The sequence below is a fragment of the Melanaphis sacchari genome, unplaced genomic scaffold (assembly GCF_002803265.2).
Source record: "Melanaphis sacchari strain LSU unplaced genomic scaffold, SCAv2.0 Contig21_pilon_pilon, whole genome shotgun sequence".
NCBI classification, from domain to species: Eukaryota; Metazoa; Arthropoda; class Insecta; order Hemiptera; family Aphididae; genus Melanaphis; species Melanaphis sacchari.
Window position 1 is genome coordinate 1274668 of NW_020271096.1, and position 14601 is coordinate 1289268.

The 14601-nt window shown below is 26.9% G+C and overlaps 1 protein-coding gene across 1 annotated transcript in view; it reads right to left on the bottom strand.

Moving 5' to 3' along the window:
• Window positions 1–14601, bottom strand: part of LOC112594004 — a 32332-nt gene that overhangs the window by 15859 nt on the left and 1872 nt on the right. The window lies entirely within an intron of this gene.

The window sequence follows — 14601 nt, forward strand, 5'->3', positions numbered from 1 at the left end:
TTAGTAGTGTTATTTTATTCATTTATATTGAAAAACAATGTTATATTTTGTATCGTTTTGAGAAATATATATATAAATTATTAAATAAAATGAACATTGCACTTGAAAAACCGACACAAAGTGTATACAAATATCAACGGATATGAATTGTTTACATTCACAACTGTGTTCAATCAAATGAATATCATTATTGATTAACAGTATTATTTAATGGATCGATAACTCGAATATGTGTTTGAAATAATAATTTGGGTAGTTCACGTTGAATGATTAAAAGAACCAACATAGGTACATTCTCGACATTATATGACACGATTTATATTAACGCCTTCTCCGACTGTTATTATTTTTCTATAATGATTCTTTAATATCGTAATAATATGCATTATTATCCAAAACCAATAATAAATGTCCCGTAAACCATTTCCGGCCATTACACTATACTCCGTCAACGCTAAAAATATTTACGAAAATCAATATTTTATCACCATGCCCCCCTTTTCCCCTGAGGATAATAATATTATTATTTACGCAAACAATATGACGACATTCATCCCGGACTTACGGTTTATCTACCGCTATATACAAAAATAATATTATGTGGACCGTCAGTATAGTCCATCCGGAACCCGACGAGCATGGTTGCCCCGGGTTTTATTTTTTTACACGATTTGGATCTCTGACGATAAAATTCAAACGTTTTAAACATAAAAATGTATAACTGTGATTCTACTATTTTATATATTAATGCGTATTATTAAGTACATACTTCAAAAAACAATAGCAAATTTTAACCCGATAATTGTTATTAATTTATTAAACTCCTGTGTAAGCTCAAATACAGTACGTGAAAGATACTTTTAAAAGAGATATTAAATAATGCCAACTTATAAATATTGTAGATATAGTTTAATATTGGACTAAATAAAATTGTGACTTCATAATTCATTGTTGCTCGGAACTTGATATTTTTATATTTTTATACAACGCTCGAATTTATAAAAATTTGATTTACCTATATATATCACGCAAAATTCAACTGTAAAAATTCTGATTTATATTTTAATAGTTGTGAGTGATACTTTTTTTTATAGTAAGTATTACTTTGTTAAACAGCGAACCCGATACTGAATATATTTTGTCCACGCACAAATTGCACTGCACACGTTTACATTGTTTGTAACCTATAGTACAACGAAAATAATGATAATAATAATATGATAACGTGACATTTTACTATATTATACGATAATATAGCACGAAATTGTGTGCATCGACGCCGATGGTCGCGTGCATAATTGACCGCCATAGTCGCAGCCCAGCCTCATCTTCGTTAAATGTACGGCAAATAATTTCCGATCGAAAAAAAAACGACGGGTCATTGTTTGAGCTCCATTTGGCTACGCTCCATTAGAACAGTCTTATATTATAATATTATGTCAAAGCGACGGTTTGGAACGCAAAACTGCATTCATTCTATATACTGTCGTAGTAAACGGAGTGGGCTATATAGGTACAGAGTAATCCGTTTAAATTGTCGTGCTAATTTTATCTATTACAATTAAAAAAAAAAAAAAAAACATTTCGTGTTAAATTAAAGGTGTCATATAGTACAAAATACTTATAACAATTTATGAGTTATAAATTATGTAAAAAAAAAAAAAACTGTATTTTTTTTATATTATATAACCGTTTAAAATTTATATGAGGGGGGAGTAGGTACGCATTGCACATCACGTGTAAGATGTAAAAATATTTCAAATTTTTTTCTCTATCGACTGAGCAAATTAGTGTAACGGGTAAACTACGAATCATCACACGCTGTATTTGCCCGATTTACAAGCGAAGCACAATGGTCTTGATTTCAAAAAATTAAAAGTAATGGTAACATTATGATATTATAACAACTCGATACGAGTTCTTTTTATAATCTATCATAAATTATTGTTATTTTGCTTTTTTTCTTCTTTTGTTTACATAATTTTTGTACCCCATATAATTTATATATCTACTGCAGAGGTAGGTACTCATCATTGGCGCCACAGAACAATGTCGTCACGATAACGGTAAATATATACTAATAGTGTTCTCGGTTATTTTCACGTGAACCATTATCATTTACCACTGCTAAGGTACAGGTGTTGTATGGATGTTGTTAACATAAAACAATTATATATAGTGGTTCATGATGACATAGAACATTTTCGTTTCAATAAACAACAAAACAGAATCAATCGTTTTCGTGATAAATTTGTAATGTTTCTAAAAAATGTTTCATGGTTTAAATGCTAATTGAATACGTCTTATCGTAAACATGAAAATTCGTAACAAAAACAAACTGTTGCTTTTCAAATAATACAATCTACTTAATAAATAGATAAATAAATGTCATCAATTTGAATGAAAAAAATAGGACGATTAAAATCAAGAAATAGAATTTAGAAAATACCTACTGAATTAAATTGTATTTTATAGCTAATTTTTTACATTTCAAACTAATTTTTCACCAAGTTTATAATAAACAAAATCTTTTTTAATAATTCAGTTAATAAATTCACGTAAAATTTATGAAATACTGTCTTTTGGTAAAGTAGATATAGTATATAATAATATAAATGTATATTATATTGTTTGGTTTTTTTTTAATTGAAATCTTGTCTTTAAAAATTAAATGATTTTATAAATCTACACCATAAGATTACTCAATCGATTTGATATTTTGATCAGAATCCAAACAAATATTAAAACTTCAATGCTTTGATTAAAATGATTTAATTATTATTCTAAAAACAATTAATCTAAATGTTTAAAAAAATTAAATGACCATAGTAATTATTGACTGTATAATAATACCGACATGCAAATAAAAGTATTTCACATGGCAACATATGTATCCAACATAAAATTAATAACTGCAATAAGTGTTGGGAATGGAATAATTCTAAAAGAAACGGATATGTAGGCCTAGTTTATATTTTTTAAATAAATCATAAAACTACTTTCTTTAAAAGCTATAAATAACGAGAAAACTAATAATTAACTTTTAACTTTTAATTTAATTTATCAAACGTCTCAAAATCATTACTAAAATGAATTAAAACTAAACTTAAGAAGACATAGAGATAAATCACTGATCAAACATTTTAACTTTGTATAGAAAATCTTAAAAAAAAATGTAAAAAAATAATATTTTTATTAATTGTTTTCCTTCTGAAATTTAAAGTCTGAAAACTTCTAAAAATGAATTAAATTAAATTATATAGAAAAGTTTTTTTTTAGTGCATAAATAATATAATACATGTATAATATTTTAATGGGAGATTAGTTATCTTTACAGTTATTTAAATGATTATTAATTATTATTATTTTTCATATTTATAAATTCAAGCCATTCAGGTGCTCTTATTTTAAGGTGTAAAAGTAGAACATAGTGTTTTTATAATATATAAAGTTTATTATACGATGAAGTACATTTAGACTCTAGAAAGTAAGTTCCATTTTCTTTAGGCAATAAAAACAAGAATAGTATAATTTATTCAAAAAAATAAATGTATTTATAACTTGAATAGTTAGTAGAAATAAAGCATTACTTTAACATAGATTTTACCACTTTTTAGGTACTTGTCACAACAGAGCACTAATTGTTGTATTCCATCATCGTAGAAAGATAATCCCTGTGATTACAATCAGCTGCGCTAGAATTTCCGATTTTTTTTATTAATTTTAAACACTTATCGCGTGTCGTGGTGATACTAACTAGTATCGAAAAAGTTTTGAAGTTTTCCAATATTTAAACGAAGTAATCACTAAGGACCACAAAAATGATACATCACTGATGCGATAAAATTAGAGATAAAACTAGACTTCTGATAAATATAGCAATATTTAAATTGAATATTATAATGATATTTATATTGAATGTTTTCAATCATTGTAAGATATTAATGAGAACGCCAAGTCGTTTATCTATTTATCAATATATAAGTGTTAAGTATACCCATTTGTATTTATTATTTTATATTATTATTATTTGATTATACATTTTTAATAAACAAACTTACTTTTAAGTAGAACATTAAATTGACTAAAGCACAAAATCAAAAAGTGATAAACCGTTACCTACATATTACGGTTATGTAAATAGATTTTTAAATCGTTTGTGCTCGTGGGAAGCGAACTGATGTCGTCGTGGTATATCAGAAATCAGAATAAAACCAAAAAGTATAGTTTTTGAGTATAACATTTTTGAACAGTGGACTAAATTAATTAACTACAGACATGATAAGACCATAGTAATTAATACGTATATAAAATATAAATCGCTAACAACGTTGTGCAGTTTAGGTAACGTGCGGTTACGCGCGGCGAAACGGTATTACAAAGTTTAACGATGTGCTTATTTCAATACCTGTACACCCGTACATTATTGTTTAAACTATAATTAGAACCGTAGACCGTTGTTAACAACACGGGGTACATGATTCGATGGGCAGGTATAATACAAGTAAGGTTTGTTTTATATTTTCCTAGCTTTTATCGTAGGTAGCGGAAACTCCTCAGCCGTTCTGTACCGCAGAAAATCATAACACCGTCGCATTGCGCGGATTATTGTTATTAAGGCGGTATTAATGAACAAACTGGGATATCAATATTGTGCTCATCCGCCACTGTTAAAATCGATCAAAACCGCAGTGAATCGCGAACGAGCGACGTCGCGACATTGTCGGCCGTAGGAAACGCATATTTTCGTCCGACCGCGGGTCAAAGTGTGGGCGCATCTATATAGAAGAGGTACCTATCAACTATATATGTTCAAAAGGAACTTTTCCTCGCATCGCGACCGAAAACGAATTGATTGCCTCTCCAGGGCCCGTTATTCGCACACATCGGGCGATTTGCCAACGACTTGTTTGCCCGTGTATACCGTGCGATTTTCGGTCGCTCGGCTTCCACGCCCCCGACAGCACCCAGTCCACTATTTTAACTTACAGTCGACGAAGTGAAGTTTTTATTACTTCAAGTACGTATGTGCGCGTGAGTGTGTGTGTGTGTGCAAATTTGTTTTTTTTTCCATACCGTATCTTGTGTACCCCGCGCGTATATCTCGACACAATACTTCGGTTGCGGTGGGTCGCACGGTTCCGCGCCATCCCACCGTCGTACCTCGATCCGGGAACCACAACCGTCGAGTAAACAAAATATATTATATTATATTATGCAAATGTTATGATATCGAGGAAGCCAGTAATTATTTCTCTCTGCGGAAGACGTAAACTTTTGCAACGCCGCGGACAACGTTACAACCGTGCCAGAGAATATAAGAAATGTGACACTACCGCAGCCGCTATCTCAATTAATACTTAGTATAGGTATCTATATCGTACAAACCGTTAAATATAATAATATTATTCGTACGCCTACACTACATACGATACGATATTAAAAAGTCGTTAGCGCCTTGAGTATAATTTACACCACGTACAGACCTCGATTTTTGGCGGTACTCTCCAAGCCGGTGCATATTATATTATTGTAAATTTTAACACGTATTTTATCGGTTTACGCCACGGTGCACGCCCCCGCCGTGACCAAGAAGACGAACAGTGAAGAGGCGAAAAAAAACCAACAACAACAACGACGACAACTACAAAAACCGATTGTATCAGACCCGAACCGAACATTTTATTCCCAACTCATAACGACCCGCAGGAATAAAACACCGTAATAATTTTTGATATCTCTCTACGTCGAATTTTCCGTTGTACAATATTATTATTATTATTATTATTATTATAGTTTGTGCGTGTGTATGTACATGGGCACGATGATGATAAAAATAATATGTTCTTAAATAAAAAAAAAAAAACAAAACAAAATAAAATAAAATGATAATAATAATAAACACGACCGTTTTAAAGCACGATTTTCTAGGAGAATCCGTTATTCCCAGCTCGTTAAACGTCTTTATAGTCGGATCATATAATGACGTCCAATTTAGCACTGTGAAACCCTGCGCGGACGTAAATTGTCTCTGGAGTCAACCGTGAAGTATGTTATATTATACACGCACACTCACTCTTCGTGCATATGCACAACAATGCATTATAATATAGTTAGAATATTGTACTAAGTACATATATACATATATATATATATATATATATATATATATATATATATATATAAGTATGTATACCTATATTATTATATTTGTTTATCATTATTATTATTTTTTTTTATATATATATATATTATAGCTGCTCCTGCCTATTTACCATCATCACGCATCACACGATCGTGCAAATAAACAGTTAATCACTGTAACGGTCAAAAATCGCATGTGCGATGAATTTTGAAAAAAAACGACATATGTAGTGTTCACTGTTTACCAACTCCGTTTTATCGCGGTGTGTTCTTTACTTGGTAGTTATGCGTAACTGTTTTTCGTCAATTAAAATAAAGTATCTCTAGTAATTACATAGGTAGGTAAAATCCTAAAATATATTATCATGCTAAGTTAGTTTTAATAGCTTAATTTTAACCCCGACAATAGTAATATGTATCGTTTTCATTAAATGCCGATTAATACTAAACTCAAAATAAAAATCATTATTACTTCGTCACATGAACAAAATTGTTTTGATAATAGCTGATTCAAGAATAATTATTTCGTGAATTTAGAAATATTACTAATATTACACACTGACAAGATCACTGCTCTCGTATTCATAGGATCTCGTGATTCATACGTAGTTTAAAAACACAGCAGTATAATTTTTAAATTAACCTTTCATTTATAAACTCCTGCAACGTTGTTGTATTGTATTACCATAATTAATATCGTTGAAAATGGTTATGGTGATTTTCAAAATAATAAGTCGTAAATCGTGTAAAGATCATAGAGCAATATAAAAGAATTTAAAAAACCACAATAAAAATGACAGTTTTCATTTGTAATGTATGAAGATTATGTAGAGTTGAAATGTATAGACATCGTATATGGTAACTACATACCTACGTTATATTTTTTAAAGGGGACCACAGAATATTATTATACTTCATGACTATAGTTTCATAAAATGTAACATCTCTGTATTATACATTTTTATACGACTCATACTGACCATTATTTTCGATCATGTCCAAGTGTAAATTTTATTTCGATTACTTATCTGCAATAAAATTGAATAAGTAAGTAACTTAACTTTCGAGATAAATCAAATTTATAAAAATAAAACGACTAAATTCCAGTCAATTTAAAATTTGTATTAATTTTATTATTTTAGCACCTAAAGGTATGGAAGATAAAATTACGACTTTGACCGTCTCGCCATTGCTATTCAATTATGTTAATGTTCATAATTTTACGAATAAACATCAATTAACCTTTCAGATAGGCCTCAAATTGTTTTTAAAGTTATAAATTTAACAAATTAACTATCCACGTTTACACTTGACAATTTAGACTACAGTTATCATAAAAGAAAATAACAAGAAATATCTCTAAAAAAAATTATTTACATTTTGATAATATTTATATACGAATGTCCGAGTGCCTTCTGAGTACTAATTAATATTAATTAACCATAATAAAAAACAAATTATTATTTACGTATTTTTAGTACTGCACCTTGTAATAAAATAATAGTATACTATAGAAAAAATGTAATGGTTTATTAATATTAACATTCCATGTGGATATATAATAAAATCATTCATTACCTATTTTAAACTAACACCATTTTTCAATATAAACTACCAACTTTAAATTTTCAAAACATTAATTTAGTAAACTCATTTTTAGTTTTTAAAGTTAAATTAAAAGTTTATAAAAAAAAATATACAACTTATTATTTTTTTTCTTAGAAATTGGGAACCATCTATTAATATTATGTTAAAATAAACTTATTACATTACGTTAAAATAACGAGAAATCAGATAGACTAAAATGTATTTTATTCAATTACAATTTTAAAAGACAATAAACCATTTTCAACGCGGTCCAAAAAAAAAAAAAAATAACGACCGAAAAAAGACCGAAATCCAATTTTATAGAATAACCCTCATCATTCACAAATAATACAAGTATTTTCAACCCTTTTATTGAGACTTTTATAGTCAAAAAAACAATTTAGTGACTCCGATAATGGTTTTTTTTTTTTTTTTTTTTTTTATTAAAAAAATCAAATCTTTTCATTCGAGTTATTAAAAAATTTGGTAAGTACCTACATAACTATATGGGTATACCAACAAAACATCAAAACACTACCATTACAAAGAAATAAAATCGCTAGTAAAATAACGCACGGACAAATTTAATAATTTTAAAATATAGAAGAAGTATATAATCGTTTATAATATGTATAATTTATTTACTCGTATAGTCGTATATAAATATATAACTCAAATTCAAGTATAATTATTATTAAATAGTTAACATACATAAATACAATAATTAATATTATAAAATTAGTAGTACTTATTAGATATTTTTTATAGAATTAAAAAATAAAAATAATTAATGTAAGTATGTAGTTGTTAAACAATAATAATTGTACTTAAATAGTTCAAATTATATATTATATTGTATTATAACTCAATTTCATTTATATTTTTTACTGACATTTCGTCTACGTTAAGGGTCTTCAAACCGCGGCTCATCTTACCATTTTTTGTGGCCCACGAACAGATTTAATAAAATTAGAACGGCTATAAGCCATCATTTAAGCTTTAAGACATCATTATCGAAAAAATTAGGATATGCGATAGCCGATAAGATAAACTGTATAAATGTTGGCTGTTGTCTATTAGTTCGTTATAATATAATATAGGTAATATTGAAAGAAAAGTACAATAACGTTGAACTTAAAATTGTAATTCAAAATATATCACACATATCCTATAATCTTCGAAATAACGCATAAAAAACAATGCCTCTTTGGTAATACTTACACTTGTGAGCATATTATTTTACAAATAAAATTGTCAAATCGAAAACTAGAGCTCGGTTGACCGACATTCACTAAGAAAACTCGCCAAAGATCGTCTCAGATACAACCAATGAACCAAATATAGAAAAATCAATTAATGAAAAATAATATCAGTTATCACACTAAAAATAAAACAAATTAATTATAATTGAAGTTGAAATATGTTAATCAATATATGTTTTAATAACAATTATAGTTTGTTATATAAAATTAAGTCATAAAAATTATAATGATAAAACTGAATTTTTGTGTAAAACGCGTGTTTTTCCTACGAATGCGGCACGCGAAATTTAAAAAAAATAATAGGGTCCACTATTTCAAAAGGTATTTTAGAAGTGATATTTTAGTTACACAATATTTTTTCGTTAACATCTAAATGTGCTTATGATTTTTGTTAAATCTATTATTTATATTACTGTTTGAATTAAATACTTATTTTTTTATTTCATTTTATTACTTCCACATAGTTAAATTTAATGTAAATTATTATACTCGAGTCTTACGAGTGTTTATAAATCAATAAATAAATAAATAAATGTAACTGGTGTTGAACTCGATGAAAATATATGACAAATATAACGAATCAAAAATTGTTTATCGATTATCTACAAATGCGTATTCTTTGCGACTAATAGTAAGTGGAAAAAAAAACGATTCTGCGTCAAAAGTACCAGTAATTTGAGATTACTACTGCAGAACGCTCTATCTTACTCTCATTCGCGAAGGGAACAATCATACCTTATGGCTTATTTATAGTGGAAAGAACTATTTAACTAGTAACTACAACTACAACAACATTATCTTTGTATAAAGAATAGGTTAAACACATCTCAACATCAGCATTCAATATTGGTTAATCATGATTTTATCATCTCTACTATATCAATTCTATACTTAAAGTAGTAATTGAAAGAACATTTCCATTGAATAAACACACATACAATTATTTTTGGCTTTGTAAATAATTTGAAAATAAGAACTCATATCTTTTATATCAATGTATGACTAAATGTACAAAATAATCGAATTATTTAAACCTCATCAAAATTGCCTTACCTGACTGTTATAATATAAACTTAATAGAATCAAGACAAACAAAACTTATTACTTTACTTTTATTAGCATCCAATTTATAACGAGTGATAGATCATTTAGAAAACATGAATAACGATAAACGAACATTTAACCTCCCCAGTTACTTGAAAAAGCAATAAACAATTACATTTTGAATAATTATTATTTGTGAATAAATATTAGATTTGTTTTGTATTATTTTTATCATATTCTGAACCATTAACCTTGATGTTTACTATTTAAGTACATTTTAATAAACCGAATGTTCGAATTTTGGTTAAAATTTATCAATATTTTCAACAAAAAAATCATCTGCTTATCTAACTTACATGTAAAATGAATGGTTCACATTAAAAACAAAAAGTATATTTCGTCACAAAATAATGCTTTAATGGTATAGCACATATAATTATTTTTAAATATAATTCTTAAGCGTAATTAAAAATTCAAAAATTCAAAATTTAAATAAACGTATAATTAAAAAAATAAACGATGGTTAGCACGTTTAATGAATTACTCTGTATATCAATAATTATATATATATATGTATAATATTGATTACAACATTATTGTATCTCTTATCAAAATAATGATATGGTTAATTGAACTAGGCATTATATGTTAATAAAACTAAAAAAGTTAAAAACAAAATGCAAAATAGATATTGGAAATACCTACTATAGTAAGATAAGCACTAGCCTCATTCCATTCATCTTGGCTTGCAAAAATTTGTATCTATTTATTAACTTGATTTTAAAATTTATAAGCTATGTTAATATTTTCTAAAGATTTATTTTATTGTAATTAGAATTTGATAAAATAAATCAACGTTTAAACCTTAAGAAGACATCTACCCGCAGGTCTCATGTACTATTTCCGTCTTATATCACAGCAAATTTACATTCAGTAAAATCTGTTTTATGCTACTTGCTTTAATATACGAAGTCAATAATTCTTCTATTACCTAATTTAATAGTAAAAATATTATTTAAAGCGTCACATAAAGTTTAATTTATATTTTCATTGTAAATTTAGTAATAACTTTAGTATATTAAACTTAACAGTATTGTATGGATCCTGTTGAACACAAATTTGCTACGATGTACGATATTAAGACGGAGATAGGCAAATAGCATATGCGGGTAAGACTTCCTCTTGAAATGTCATATCAAAGATATTGATAATGTCAAAGTTAAATGTTATCTAAAGAAATCTAAATTTAAATAATCCTTTAGTTAACGTTTTAAGGATTAATTCATATTTTAAATCGTATTAATGCTTTGTGGTTTAATGAACATTTTTCTATTTTGTAAAAAAAAAAATAGTAAAATTTACTTCATTTATGACAAATTAAATTCTTAAACACTTTCACACACTATCATGAAAAATAAAACTGCCTTTTTTAAGAATAGAATAAGTGTAATCAAGATTTTAAAAAATTGGGTAACTCAGTTGATATTTATTTATCAAAACCTATTAGAGTGTCTTGAATTATATTTCTCAAAAGTTATTTGTGATCACTTTTATCTATACACATAAACATAAGCATTTTTAATTTTTGCAGCGATAGTCTCCAAATAACTAAAATGTATATCATAATAAAATAATTGAATATATTGAACTCTTCTAATCCTCTGTTATACTTAGGATTTAAAATACTTTAAATAAATAAATGTAACAATCTATAACCGTATATGCCAATAACACCACGTAAATATTTTTAATTAGATATAATTTAATCGCTCTACACATGATAGTAATAATATGTAATACGTACCTATAAGGTTAAGGTACTAGTCTACATACATTATATTATTATTAAAATTAATTTTGGCAAGAGCTGTTCATACAAAACATATTTAGTAGAAATATAGTATTGGCATCAGTTGTAGGTATTAACTTAAACTAAAAATGAATAAAAAAATATATAAAATAATCGACCATTTGGAAAAAAATTGATAGATATTTTTACTTTATGGATTTTATAAACTTTTAAATTCTTACATTAACATTGAAAACAATGATGTACTGTGCTTTGAAACGCCATCGCCATTAAGTTTCTACCTAATTGACCGCTATATAATATAAATTATAATGTTGTATGTTTCTTCATAATGCTAATGAACGTGCATAATAATTCCTCATTAAACACACCGTCATAGAGCGACAATCCTATTATACCTTATTAAAACGTTGTCCCGACTAAAATTAATTTATACAGTTCACATGTGCTCGGATTTTTGCATCGAAGAAGAAAACAACTGTAAATATATGTATTAAACGATGCGGTAGGTGTTGAGAATAATTACAGAAACATACTTCAAGAATTCATTTAGCACGAACGTATGACCTAAACAAACTAGTTCTAAAATCTATCGTATCATAGGTGTTTAAAATTTAGTGTGTTTATAATTTCTGTGTGCGGCGCTAATAAAAATAGGTACCTAATATATGGACCTAATATATGACAAAATAACATTGTACGGAAGTCAATGATCAAAGGCATATTTGCATGTTCTGGTCACCCCGTCAAATTTCAAAGCTCCGGATTTAAAATACTGGCACAAAACGGTTTTTAAAAACTAATTTAAAAAATAAAAATCTGTATACCGTGATAAAATTGATTTTATACATGAAATACCTATTATACTTCCAAAAATGTGTTCTAGGTCAGCTCTGCGATATTCCCCTAAATATTCCAATACCAGATATAACGTTGAATATTCACAAGATTACTGTGATGATATTAGCTTAACGCGCAATTAGATTTAACTTCCTCGCAACAGTGAATCAAGATGATAGTTCTATTGTTTGTATTTCGTATTATCGTTGTAATCCCAACGCAAAAATCTTTATGTTATAAATTATAACCATAATCGTTGTATAAATTATCAATGTACATATAATTATACTTTCTTTTTGTAATGTCAAATTAATGACAACACTATCCTCAAATAAATTTCAAATGTCCCAGTATTTAAAAGTTTTGTACTATCATTACAGAAAATGGTGCCCAATGTTTGTCTAATAACTTTATTTCATTAAGTATTCTTGTGTTAAAATTAAGTACCAATTGTTAAAGGTAGGTACTGACTAATATCTAAAACTTACAAAAATTACTAATTTAATACAAATATCGGTATAATGTAGTACGTATTCGTGAAAATTTTCGGAATAGGCTATTCAATAATTAAGCTCTGATTTCAGACGCGTGTTAAGAGGCGTGATTATGCAGAAATTAAAATATAGTGGAACACTGGAACTATGTAAGCCGATAAGTCCCGAGTTTGTACATGAATAATTTAAGTCCTGAATCAGGAAATTACAATATCAGGACTCTTAATAACATTATGGTAAAATATTGAAAACCGAGAAACTTGTCATAGTTGACAAGGTTTAGAAATAAATAAGAATAACCAAAGCGTAAACAAAATATGTTATTATTATTAATTTTGTAAACAACGTTAATGACTTGCAATAATAGGACAAATTTAAGTTTGAAAACTTAGTCTGAATAGGAATTTATTTATTTAGTCAGTTGGACATTTTTCCAAGTTAGCTTTATCTTAAGTAAATAAAACCGAAACAAATAATATTAACTATTTCATGTTTTTTTTTTACTTATAGAAAAATTAACAATTCGAAATTCATATTATTTAAAACGCATAATTAACCAATTTTTGATAAAAGTAGTAATTTTTACTTAATTTAAGGAGCTTTTAATAAAAAATAATGAATAAATTAAGTAAAATGTTTTTTACTTTTTTTATAAGTTACTTATTTCTAAATAAATAAGAAAAAAATTAAATTAAAAATGCCACTCATGGCCAAAATTTTAAAAATTAACATTAAAATGCACGATGAAAACAATACTGATCTAGTAGAAAAATAATTTGTAAGTTTTATTCAAAATTTTGTATTTAAATATGCAAAACTATTAAATTATGATTAATTAAAAAACTCGATTATATGATATCTCATGAGAAATATTAATTATTAAATTATGCATTTGGACCAAAATAATTGTAAACAAATTAGCATACATTTACTATAGAACAAAAATACTCAATATTAATATTGAGCTTTTTAATCTTTATTACTAAATTATTATCAAATAAGTATTAATTATACTTTGTAAACATTAAATGTCATAATAATTTATTAATACGTACAATATCATAAAATCAAATGAAGAGAAGCTGCAAAGGACATGGACAAATGGCAATATTTGTATTTAGCGACATGGTCTTAAAAGCCGAAACCAAAAAGAAGAATAAAATGTACAGTAATTAATATACATCTTATCACAGTATAGAGTGGCTAGACATCCTACATTTTGGGATATTGTTTCAATTTTATCTGACATTCGTGAAAATTCAAAATATCAACTTTTTTCTTTAGTCTGTATTATAAAAATTAATAATTTTTTTATCTTAAATCCATAATTTTAGTAAAAATAATTTACTAAATTGAGGTAATTGGTTAATTATTATTAAATAACAAATACATATTGTTATGTAAAAATACTAAAATTCAA